Source organism: Hemitrygon akajei, chromosome 8 (assembly GCF_048418815.1).
Source record: "Hemitrygon akajei chromosome 8, sHemAka1.3, whole genome shotgun sequence".
In the NCBI taxonomy this organism is placed as follows: Eukaryota; Metazoa; Chordata; class Chondrichthyes; order Myliobatiformes; family Dasyatidae; genus Hemitrygon; species Hemitrygon akajei.
Window position 1 is genome coordinate 141024316 of NC_133131.1, and position 13195 is coordinate 141037510.

At 37.8% G+C, this 13195-nt stretch overlaps 1 protein-coding gene across 12 annotated transcripts in view; it reads left to right on the top strand.

Annotated features, from left to right (window-relative positions):
• Window positions 1-13195, top strand: part of svila (supervillin a) — a 261547-nt gene that overhangs the window by 147787 nt on the left and 100565 nt on the right. The window lies entirely within an intron of this gene.

Sequence of the window (13195 nt, forward strand, 5' to 3'; positions counted from 1 at the left end):
CGGATTGCAGTGGAAGGCAAGTCTGTTGGTATATTAAGACGGAAGTTGATAGTTTTCTGATTGGTCTGGGCATCAAAGGATGTGGTGAGAAGGCAGGTGTATGGGGTTGGTTGGGATCTGGGATCAGCCCTGATGGGAGCGCTCGATGGGCTGAATGGCTTAATTCTGCTTCTATGTCTTATGGTCTTATAACCACTATGCTACCAAACATATTTTTCAAGTTAAAACCAGCTAACCCATGGATGAAAAATGTTCAAGTTTATTGTCATTCTACCGTATGTATGTACACCACCAAACAAAACAACATTCCTCTGCTCCAGAGTACACAATAAAGTACAGATAACTTACAATACATAAAGTAATATTTCCACAAATAAATTACAAAATAGTAAGGTGCATTCGGTGACAAAGGTTTAAAAAGTAAACAGTGTAATGCTACTGGTGCTTGATAATATTCAAGGGCCCTGCATATGCAACACTTCTGTTAAGTATCTCAGATGGTTGGAAGGAAGACTCTGACAGTCCTCTCAGCAGTCCTCACAATCCATTTTGTGGAGTCTTGCAGTCTGATGCCTTGCAATTCCCATACCAGATGTTGATGGAGCTGGGCAGGTGCTCCTGTAAAAATTGTTTAGAAGTGGCGGGGTGGGGGAGAGCCTCACTGCCTCAATCTCCTCAGGAAGTGGAGACACTGCTTTCTTGACCAAAGAGGTGGTGTTGAGGGAGCAGGTGAGACTGTCCATTATGTGCACTCCCAGCAACTTAGTTCTCCTAACTGTCTCCATGAAGGAGCCATTTATGTGCAGTGAGGAATAGTCAGCCTGCGTCGCCTTAAAGTCCACAATCATCTCTTTAGTTTTGTATACTTGGTGACACAAGTTGTTGTGCTTGTACCATTCTACCAGCTGTTCTATCTCATCGTAGTTATTGATGAGGCCATCATTGTACCATCAATGAACTTGATTCAGTTTGAACTGGATCTAGCAGTACAATATAGATAGGCACATGAATATGAGGAGAATGGAAAGGCATGGACATTGTTTAGGTAGGTGGTTTTTATTTTGGGGTGGGGGTTGATTTACTTTCTAGCTGGTTCAGCACAACCTGGTGGGCTGAAGGGCCTGTTCCTGTGCTGTACTGTTCGATGTACAGTTGCGCGTCAGCAGCAGGCTGTGCAAGCAGCCCCAGGGGGCGCTGGTGCTCGGAGTGATGGAGCTAGAGATGTTACTGCCAACACAGCCTGACTCTCGTCTTTCTGTCAAGAAGTCCGTGATCCAGTTACAGAGAGAAGTGTTGAGACCCAATGAAGACAGTTTGCCCACAGTGTACACATCTCTTTAAAATGCAGTCATGCAAAAAATGTCAAATGAAATTAAATGGCTCAATCATTCAAATCAAAGGAAAATATTTAGATAATGTCCTATTGACCTTCATTCTAAATTATGTTCTTGCTGTTGCAATCTTTATATATATATATATATCAGCGTTAGCTCAAGTGTTCTATTTCTGGCGTTACTGCCCGTAATCAGACATTGTGCTTACAAAGGGGGAAAAAAAGATGTCACCTACCTAATTGATCTCCCCGGGCTCTTGAAAAGTGCTTTATTTTCTTTGCAAACTCCATTAAGTGGTTAAAATAGTTTTTCCACCATCAGAGCAGTTTTTAAGGCTATGTTAATATCAGGCTGCCATTGCCTCCAGCAAAATGATGCTGATCAGATGCCTCTCAGCTCTGGATTATGATTGCCTTGAAATGAGATTTATGAGGAATACCATGAATCCTCATGAGCTCTCAGTACCTTTAACACTTGTTGAGGCTGTTTGCTGATAACTGCCCCAGGATGAAAAAGAAGTAAAATGTTAGCTGGCAGTTTTTGAAATTGGAATTGGCTTCTGCAATCCCCTTTACAACAGTTTCTATTCTTTATTATTTAAGATTTCTAAAGGTCATTGCACTTAAGTGCTGTTCAGATGAATATTTTGAAAGACTATCCTAAAACGAAAATTGCCTATATTACCACAAGCACTAAAGCTGACAAATTCTGTATTTACATCCACAAAACTGCAATGCTATTAAGCAGTTGGACACAGACCTAAGCCAGCAACCTAATGTGCAGATAAGTAGCCAACTGATAAGATTTGAATCTAAACCTGAAACTTTGAATCCACAGCAGTGACCCAGTCTGCCGCCCTCTGTGTCTGGATCCAAAGAGCATGTGTTCAGTCCCACTACAAAGACTTGCATGCAAAAATATCTTCTGATGTGTACTTTAGAAGTGCTATCTTTCGGTGGGACTTCAAATGATACTTCAACTGATTTTCTTCAAAAGTGTACATAAAAGACCTCTGGATGCTATTTCAAGGAGGAACATTAGAGTTGTTCCCAGTGTCATGGACAGTATCCCGCAATCAACATTACAAAAAATTGATCATTACATTGAGAGCTTCTTACATACAAACTGACTGCTGCACTCCCTACATTTCAACTCTGACAACTCTGAAAAAAGTAGTTAACCATCTATAAAACGATTTTGGGCATCTTGAAGTTGTGAAAAGTACCATATAATCACCCTTATTTTCTTCATGTGGTTGCAGGCAAAATTAGAATGTTGACTTTCCCGTACAGAACCCTGAAAAAGTGTTCATCCAGCAACCCTTTGTTCACATTGTTCACATCAATGAGTATTACAAGCAGGGATTTTGGTCAATTTTTATTTGTGAATCACAAGCTTTTTTTTTACAGTGGGGCCCCAAAAACATGTTCAATTTTAAAGCATGAGTTGGAAAAATTGACATGGAAATTTGACCTAGGAGGGTTACAATTACCAAATTTTAAGAATTATTACAAAGCAAATCAACTTAGATTTATTGCATCTTTTTTTGATGAAGATAAACCGGCATGGATTAGAATAGAATTAGATAAAATAGGAGAAAATATACCAGAAGATTTTATATATAAATGGGAATCTAAATGGATACAGGAAAAGAAAGAATCTCCTATACTAAAACATTTGATTGATTTATGGAATAAGATAAATGTTGATGATGAGATAAAAAAATCTTTATTAGCAAAGAGACCTTTAATTCAAAATAAACTTATTCCTTTTACAATGGATAATCAACTTTTATATAACTGGTTTCACAAAGGGATTAGATATATAGGAGACTGTTTTGAAGGAGATATATTAATGTCATTTGACCAATTAAAGAATAAATACAAAATATCAAATAACACTCTTTTCTGTTATTTCCAATTAAGGGCTTATTTAAGAGATAACTGGGTCAAACAATGTTATTGCCGAAACCTAATGAAATAGAAACTTTAATTCATAAAGGAAAAGTTAAAAAATTTATTTCTGGTATGTATAATTTGATTCAAAAACAGGCAATTAAACAAGGAATTCATAAGTCAAGACAAAATTGGGAAACTGATTTGAATATTAAAATTGATGAAACAAGTTGGTCAAGATTATGTCTTGACAGTATGACAAATACAATAAATGTTCGACTAAGATTAGTACAATATAACTTTTTACATCAATTATATATTACACCACAAAAAATAAATAGATTAAACTCAAATTTATCTGATCAATGTTTTCGATGTAATCAAGAAATTGGTACTTTTTTACACTCTACTTGGTCTTGTTTTAAAATTCAACCTTTTTGGACAAATTTAAGAGTTTTACTGGAACAAATTATTGGAATACAACTTCCACATAATCCAACATTATTTTTACTAGGCGATACTGAAGGGATAAAATCAAAATCCGAATTGAATAAATATCAGAAAGAATTCATAAAAATTGCATTGGCAGTAGCCAAAAAGGCTATTGCAGTTACTTGGAAATCGGATTCATACTTAAGTATAGATCGTTGGAAGAATGAAATTTTTAGCTGCATTCCAGTTGAAAAAATTACTTATAATTTAAGAGATAAATATGAAATATTTCTGAAAATTTGGTGCCCTATTTACAAAAGATAGGATTAAATATATAGGTGCTCCAAAGATAAAATTATTGGTTATCTGGGGAAAGAAATAAATATACATATTAAAGCTATTATGAACTCCATGGAGCATGTGGGGATCTTCCGATATCCAGGCATTCTTTCTTTTTCTTTCTTTCTTTTTTCTTCTCTTTTTTTTTCTATAGGGATATGTTAGGGGGGAGGGGTTAAAGGGAGGCAGGAAGGGTTGATCATATTTTTTTCTTTCTGTAACCTATTTGAAAATTCAATTAAAAAAATTTATGATTTTAAAGCATGAAAAATTTAAAAATTCAAAAATGGATTGTCAGCACTTCAAAAGTATTCATCCCCCTTTGCTCAGTACTTAGTTAAACCACCTCTCACAGCTATTACAGCCAGTAGTCTTTTTTGATAAGTCTCTATTGGCTTTGCACAATGTGATGGAGCAGGACTTGCCCATTCCTCGTTGCAAAATTGGTCATTCTGAGCCAGGTTAGTTGGGGAGCAGGGGTGGACAGCAATCTTGAGGTCTTGCCAGAGATGTTTGATTGGGTTAAGGCCAGAGCTCTTGACTGAACCACTAAAGGACAGCAATTTTCTTCATTTGAAGCCACTCCATGGTTGCTCTGGCAGTGTATTTCGGGTCGTCGTCCTACTGCAAAACCAGCTTCTCCCCCAGTGTAAGCTTTCTGGCAGAGGCTAGCATGTGTGCATCCAGGATCTCTTTGTATTTAGCAGCATTCATCTTCCCATCAATCCTGACCAGATTTCCAGTCCCTGCTGCTGAAAAGCATCCCCATAGCATGATATTACCTCCTCCATACTTTACAGTAGGGATGGTGTTGCCTGGCTGATGTGCAGTATTAGATTTACACCACATGTATTGCTTAGTGTTGAGGTCAAAATGTTCCATTTTAGTCTCTTCCAACCACCCGACCTTCGTCCACATCTTTACAGTATCTTCCAAATGATGATTTGCAAAGTCTTTACAGGCAAGGATCTGCTTTTTTTTTTTTGCAAGGCCTTAGAGATTGTGGAGTCCTGCATTTCATCTCCAGTTGCAGCCACTGACTTCTGCAGCTTACTTAGAATGACTGCTGGCATCAAAGTAGCCTCTCTTACAAATGCCATTCTTCTCCAATGATTAAGTTTAGAGGGGCGGCATGATCTGGGCAGTGTGGTTATGGTTTCATATATTTTCTTCATTTTTTTCATGATGGTACTGAGCTCTGAAATATGTTGATGGTCTTGTACCCTTCCCCAGATTTGTGCTTCTCTACTACCATTTCTCTAGCTTGTCTTCAATATTGTTTTGTCCTAATCTTGATTTGGTCTTTTGAAAATCTGCCATACTGTTGGATCTTACAGAGAGATGGGGTATTTATTGTTATCAATTCATTGAAAACAGGTGATCCTCCCATTTTCTACATCAACAAATTGGATGAGTTGGTGAGGAAGGAAAGTTAGAGTAGTAATGACAAGGGGGATGAGTACTTTATCAGCCTCAATTTTGGTTTTTAATTTTTAGGAAATTGTTGACAGCTTGTGGAATTTTTCTGTTGATTTGACATGATGTACAGTGTTTTGTAGATTAGCTCAAAAAACCCTTTAACTTTAGAAAATGAGACAGTATAATGTGAAAGAATAGTTGTGTGGGCTGAAAACTTTTTTCAAGGCACTGTACCTGAAAACAAAACAATCAGTCTACATTTGAGAAAGTTTGTCTGACTTTCTCACGTGTGGCTTGTAGTCTCAGTTCATAATCATTCCTTTTGATGCAGGTTCCAGAGATGTTTTCCTAACATTTATTCCTTCAGTTCATGCATCAGTCAGTAGGTTTTTACCTGAGCAACTTATCTTACAGCCTTCTGTTCATTAACTGTGAAGGTTGATTAATTGAAACACTACTGCATATGGACAGGGTCTGAACTTAATCTTTGAAATTCTGCTCCCTTCTATCCCAAGCTGACCTGTACACAAAGACCATCTAATTGATTTGTTTAATATCTTTGTCCTTAAATAAGACCAACAGAGACTTGAGATACCAACTTCTCCTTGAGTGACTTTGGTAAACAATGCATGTCTATAGATTCTGTTCATGAAACACTGGCCACCTCCCATTAACCAAGGATCAAAGGCATGCCACGGTTGTTCCAGAGAATTGGCATGAAATCTTCTGGCATAGTATTCTTTGTGTGCGCTATTATGATTGACTCTCGATCTACAGAACTAAGAATAGGTCGGCATAATCCTTTCAGATTCTCAGTGGAATTCCCTAATTGCTTGCTCTTTCTTCATTTAGTTTATAAATATCACAAGGAGCATCACGGATTGTTAGGTCAAATGCTTCAGCCCCGCTTTGATTCTGTTAGATCATTAGTTGCCTGCCCGATCTTTGGATTAGTTTACGATTGCATAAAGTCTTAGGTAACGTACATGGAGCATTCTAAACTATTTGTAAGCAATCTGCTGGGTGAATGCGTGTAAACCAACCACGTTGTTGATCTTTACACGCTGGTCCAATATGCAGCCAGAAGAGAGCAGGTCCTGCACAGTGCTGCTCCTTCAAGGTGGAAGCCACCTTTCATGCATTTGAAGAAGGCAGCCACTGTGTACCAGTGGTAAATAAAATGAACATCATGCATATTCCTTTTATTTCTCACCAATTCATAGTGGCTGCCTTCTACCTTCTACAACGTGCATGGCAGCTGTTTGCCTCCACTATTCTGAAAGTACCTTTTAAAATCACAACCTCAAAAAAAACAAGGACAATGGTGGTAGGCACATGAGAATGCCATCACTGACAGGTTTCCGCCTAAAATAAATATTGTCCTTATTGGAACTAGATTGCTGTCTCAGCAATTTTTTCCACGTGCTTGGTCTGAATCCATCCCAGTGGAGTACATCGGGTAAGCCTGAAAGAAGCACAACGTAGAACTCAAAATGGTTTATTTAAAATCTGTCCAAGAGCTGTAAGCAAAATAACATAGAAGCATCACAAATAACACGTTTGATAAAATTAGCAAAGCAGTGATAGAAGATGTTGCAAACAACTGCATCCCAATCAGACGTCTGAAAGCTGGTCCATATCTTACACTAACCATGGCTGCAGTTGCTGACCCCTTCCTCTCTACAAGTGGTCAAATTTGTTTGCAGTTGCCTTGAATGTTAACCCTCACACCCTAATTGTTACTTATTCTCTAACCAATGCTTTGGTGGAGTTCTTTCGAGTTCATCTCCAGTCGAAAACACTAGCAAGTACCAAATAATCACACTAGCAAAAGCCTGTTGAATACTGAATTAGACACACAGTGGCTTGTTACTTTTGAGTCCATGCAAAAGGTTTCATTTTAAATAAACAAGTATTTCAGAAGTTTTGGAAGATTCAGCGCTAGCACTGGGGTGCTCAGTAACTTGGGATAGGAATTTTGGTAATTCTTTTGACCAAATTTAGCTTTGCTTTGGGTTGTGAATTTTTGCTGCAGACATCTGAACACATCCTCATCATCAATAGTCCTAAATCCTAGAACCCAAAAGCATTAGGAATTCGTTCAACAGAATTTCAGCAGCAATTTAAGAGTGCTGATCACTATCACCTTTGAAAGAAATTGGAGATGGGGTGAACATTGGCCATGCCCCCAGTGCCCAAATCCCAAATGTTAAGCAATGAATATTTTTGTCAAAATGAATGTTTCAGAACAATGTAAGACTGGGTGACGCCCTGTTGTTAAAGGAAATGCCTTTAATTGACAATATCATAACTTCCCATTTTGGCTGTCTGACTGTTTATGTAGCATGAATCAAGTCCAGAAGAGTGCACAGATTAGCACAGGACAGCCAGAAGGTACAATATAGCTGGAAAATAGTGATAACTTTACTCTTGCTCAATATTTTAACCATTTAACATACACGCAGACCCAAAATTCATGATTGAGAAGTGTCGCCATTTTAGTTGTTGCAGTGTATCACACGCGAGTGAATTTACTAGATATGTAAACCTTAATTAGAATTATACTCTAAAAAGTAAAGTTACAGCACCAGCCATGTATTCAGAACTCTAACCTCTGACCGTGAAATGTCTTTGATTTTTTTCTCTCAGAAAAATAGCTAATGCAATACCCAAAGCAAAATGGATCATTGTGAATATTTTAAATAGAAATAGCGGTATAGCGATGTAAAAGCCAAATTCACTACGTAATCCAGGTTATGGATTGCTAAAGTTACAGATCCATAATTACTTATACTGAATGTTTTCAACAAAACATTTGATTAAGCACAAGATATGTCATCCCTAATGCTGTAGTGTTGTACGGACCAAGCCTAATGCCAAATTCTGCTGAAAAAGCTTTTCTTTAGAGCCAAGGCAGTTCTATTCAGCTTCATTCTATACTTAGATTCCTCCTATTCCTTAATCATTTGTAATGTTTATAGTCCTTCCCGGCAAATTATAAAAAATTTTGTTAAAGTCTCTTTGCAAATTGTCTCTTTTTTCAGGTAGTGGTGATTTAGAGGCTTGGTTTGTCCCTGGAATCATTACAAATCTGTATCAAGAGCACAGAAATATTTGTCCCAACTGGTCCATGCTCTGCTTGAGCCAGTTTTCTTCCATTTTACCCCAGCAATGTATACTTCCATTCCTTTCTCCTGATAGGAGCTGTGCTATTTAGGAGGAAGGTGGGCTTAATGCACAGGATTTACCATTAGTTTGTGGAATTGCAAAGCTTCTACTAAATTACTAGATATATTATTGATTATTCTTTTAATGCCCTCTACTTCAGTTTCTCCTCTTGTATTTATTTTTCATACAGTGCTTAAATAAAGTTTTAAATCTTACCATCCTTTTTGTTGTAGTTCCATCATCTATTTATTTCTAAACAGGGCTCCAATAGTGAAGAAAAACTAAATTGAAATAATTATTTTCTTTGTTAATTTGCAATGTTTTTGTTTGCATTTCCGCATACTTACAGAACACTTCTCATCACTGCTTGTCCTTAGTTATAATTGGTTTCCATCTGTTTTGGATTTCAGAAATACTCTGTTTTCTTTTCTATGTCCTTACTGCTTTTATCAGTTCATGTGAAGATTCAACATTTTCTTAGCAAGCACTTTTCCAGTTTATGCTGAAAGGGGTTTCTGCCACAAAAAAAAGAAAATCTGCAGATGTTGGAAATCCGAGCAACACACACAAAATGCTGGAAGAACTCAGCCGGCCAGGCAGCATCTATGGAAAAGAGTACAGTCGATGTTTCGGGCTGAGACCCTTCAGCAGGACTGGAGAAAAAAAGATGGAGTCAGAGTTAGAAGGCAGAGGAGGGGTGGAAGAAACATAAGGTGATGGATGAAACCAGGAGGGGGAGGGGTGAAGTGAAGAGCCGGGAAGTTGATTGGTGAAAGATATACAGGGCTGGAGAAGGGGAATCTGATAGGTGAGGACAGAAGGCCATGGAAGAAAGTAAAGGGGGAGGAGCACCAGTGGGAGGTGATGGGCAGGTAAGGAGATGAGGTGATAGAGGGGAATGGGGAATGATGAAGGGAGGAGTGTATTATGTATTCCATGGTTCTGATCACACTACATGCATTTGCATCACAGTGCCACAAAGCTGAGAAGTTATATTCACTTGCCCAACACAAAAGGTGCACAATGAAAATTAATGCTTCCAGACTAAAAACCATACATTTCTATTTTGAGCAAAAATACCAAGGGGTAACTTGTTCTAAACATTTTTTATTTCACATATCCTGTGATGTAGAGTGGTTTGGAACCATTATTATGTGTGTGCAGCAGAAATGCTGCCTGGCCTGCTGAGCTCCTCCAGCATTTTGTGTGTGTTGCAGGGGTGTCTATAGCTTGTTTGCTCTTAAAGCATCACTTTCCATTCACTTAATAAAGATGATGGGAAAGTTAACGCACAGAGCAAGCTCTTGGTTTCAGGCATTCATTATCAGATTCCTTTCATTTCACATCATAATGGAATGAACTGTTCTGTCTTCCTACATTTCATGCAAACCACTTTACTCAGCAGACAAACTCTCAATGGGTTATATTATGTCATTTAGTGAATATAACTAGATCCTTACCAGAAAAGGAATCGATTTCTTCCATTTCTGTAGAAACACACACAAATTTTATCTTAATTTATTTGTCATGGTTAAAGCTGATGTGGAAGAATCAGTTTTCCCTTTCCAGTCTGGAAGGGGAAAGATTTAAAAAACGACCCGCAGGACATCTTCACACATAGGGTGGTGAGTATATAGAATGAGCTGCTAGCAAAAGGAACTCAGCCAGGTACAATAACAACATTTAAAAGACATTTGGATAAACACATAAGAGGGAAAGGTTTATGGACCAAATGTGGAAAATTGGTCAGCATAGGCAAGTGGGCTGAAGGGCCTGATTTTATGACCTGCATGGGACTATGAGATACCTTCTCCTGCCCACTTTGTTCACTGCCTGGCTTAACTCAGAAGTTTCAAACACCTGTTGTAAAATTTGGCATCCTTGTACTTTTGCAATTGAAATTGCACAACCCCCAATCCAGAATAGCTGGTCCTCTAGTGGGCTAAACCACGAGCTGCTCTAAAAATCGATTTTGTGAGAGTTTTAGAAATTCCCCTTCAGGATCCAGCACCAACTTGATTTTTCTAATCTACCTGCATACTGAAGCCCTCCTATAGCATGCATTTTCTATCTCCCATTGTAACTTGTAGACCCTTGCAGTTCCTTCACTCTATCCACAATAATTCAACACCTTCTGACCTTATGTCACCTCTTTCTAATGATTTGATTTTTTTTACCAACAGAGCAACGCCACCCCCTCTGCTTTCCTGCCTATCCTTTCCACATAATGTGTATCCCTGCACATTAAGCTCCCAGCTTTAATCTTTCAGCCATGATTCAGTGATGCCTACAACATCATACCTGCCAATCTGCAACTGTGCTGCAAGTTCATTGACCTTATTCTGCATACTATGCACATTCAGATACAACACCGTCAGTCCTGTATTCACACTTTTTGATTTTGTCTGCTGTTTACGTTGCAACTCATCCTGTTGACTATAATTCTGCCCCATCAGCAGCCTCTCCTCACTACACATTGCCTCTATTTGTAAACCAGCGACCTCATCTTCAACATCATTATCTGCCTTTCCCACAATACTTCCTGCATTGAAATATATGCAGCTCAGGACACTAGTCACGTCACACTCAACCTTTTGATTCCTAACTTTGCAGTCTTACCAACACCTACCTCCACGAGCACTCCACTAACTGCTCTAGCACTCTGGTTCCCATCCACCTGCAATACTAGTTTAAATCCTACCATGCGTTTCATAAATGCGTAGTGTGGAGCATTCTGGGAGAAAGCTCAATTATAAAGGGCATTAAGCAGTTTCCCCAAATGATATATTATCAGCACCCCTTTCCTACTTAGTTTTCCGTGAATCAAGAACAAGTATTGCCCTGTTGAATCGTGTCTTTTTCTTTGAACAGTTAATCTTCAGTCCTTGCCTTTCATTTGTCATTCTGCACAGGTGCTTTGCCAGGGTAAATGAATGTGGAAGGTTGTACGTGGAGCCTCAGTTGGATCACCTGACTTTTGTGCAGAGCCCTTTAATTGAATTAAAGCTAAATTTGCCCTTATACGAATGGCCTTGATGCCCAAGAACCAGGTGGAGTGTGTATGATGCAAAGAAAAGGAGGGGGGAGATGAATGAGGTTTAAATTGATGTCAGTCTCTGTACAGTGTAAGCTTCCCAATTTCATTCCAAAATCGATCAAAATTTGGAAAAGTAACCAAGGATATATACAGTATTCAAATAATTATACTTTCTCCTTAATCTTGAGGAGATTTGAGAGATAATTAAAGTTCTATTTAATTATCTATATGTTTATGATTAACATCATTTTGCTAAAATACATGGTCACTATGGCTGCTTGATCTTAATGTTTATCATGAAAGGATTTGTGGGGAAAAATAGCCTTGCCTCTGGTGTGGAGACCCTTGTGTTATCTCGCACCTGGGAAGTAAGCTGACATTAAGTACCCGTTTTCCACATCCACAAATGTGACAGGTCCACTACCTATTTCTGTTATGGATTGCTTAAAGTGATATGTTTAAAAGCCTTGACTTTCATATGAACACAATGTTACTTAACTGGAAAGCAGAAACTTCAAGGTCTAGTGATTAGAGTAGCCATGGTAATGGGATCAACAATTCATTTTCACAGGAAACAGCAGATAGAATCAGAGTAGCAAATGTATGGAACAATTATAAATTATCAATTACAAAATGATAAACACAGCCTCAGAGTTTGAAAGAGCAAAGTTTAAAGTGAATTTTGCTTTTGAAAGCAATCTTCAATTTTGAAGGAAGATTGCTTGTCATTTCACATTTGGATTCTCTTTGTTTCAACATTTTTTTTCCGTCAGGTATGATTTTTAAAAATCAAAATATAGTTCTTTCCAGTCTTCAAAAAGAAATAAAAGACTCTGAAATTAATTCATGAAAACTTGGGCAAAACTGGAAAGAATATTGTGTTATATTGGTAGATGTGTTGCATGTTATTGAAAAGTTGTTATTAGAAGGGTGAATGATAGATGAGAGTGCAGTAAACTAAATATCTCACTGGTTTGTGGGTTAAATCAGTTTCACCCCTCTTTTTCACAACCTGCCATTCCTGTTACAATCCCTCTCTGTAAAACAAAAGAGAGATCAGCTGTTTTATTTCTGTGCAATACATAACGTTAAGAATTGATGTTCAGTTCTCTGATGGAGGATTTTTGGATTATAAATTGGGTCAATTATAACCCAACTAATAATCCATTTATAATGGATATGGCTTCATTGATCTATTAAAGCTATGGGAAAAATGTGAAATAGTTTATGTAATATTTTTATTTGTCTAACAGCAACAAAGTACACACTGTTAGAGAATAAAATGTGTACCAAATGGGTAAGATCAAGCCTATAAATCAGAAAATATAGATGACGTATGCAGAGTTTCATGTATTTATTTAGGGATGGGGTGTACAGTAGCTGAGAGACACTATTGCTAATAGTTTTCTACATGTCTTCCATACCTTAATAAAATTGGCACTGCAACAAATCGACATTCTAAAAATGCACACTTGTTCATTTTTACCCTCCAAAATCCCGCTGAAATATTGAGCTAATTTGGTCCATACCCAGAATAGGAGAATGTAGAAAGCCCATTCTTTTTAACACTA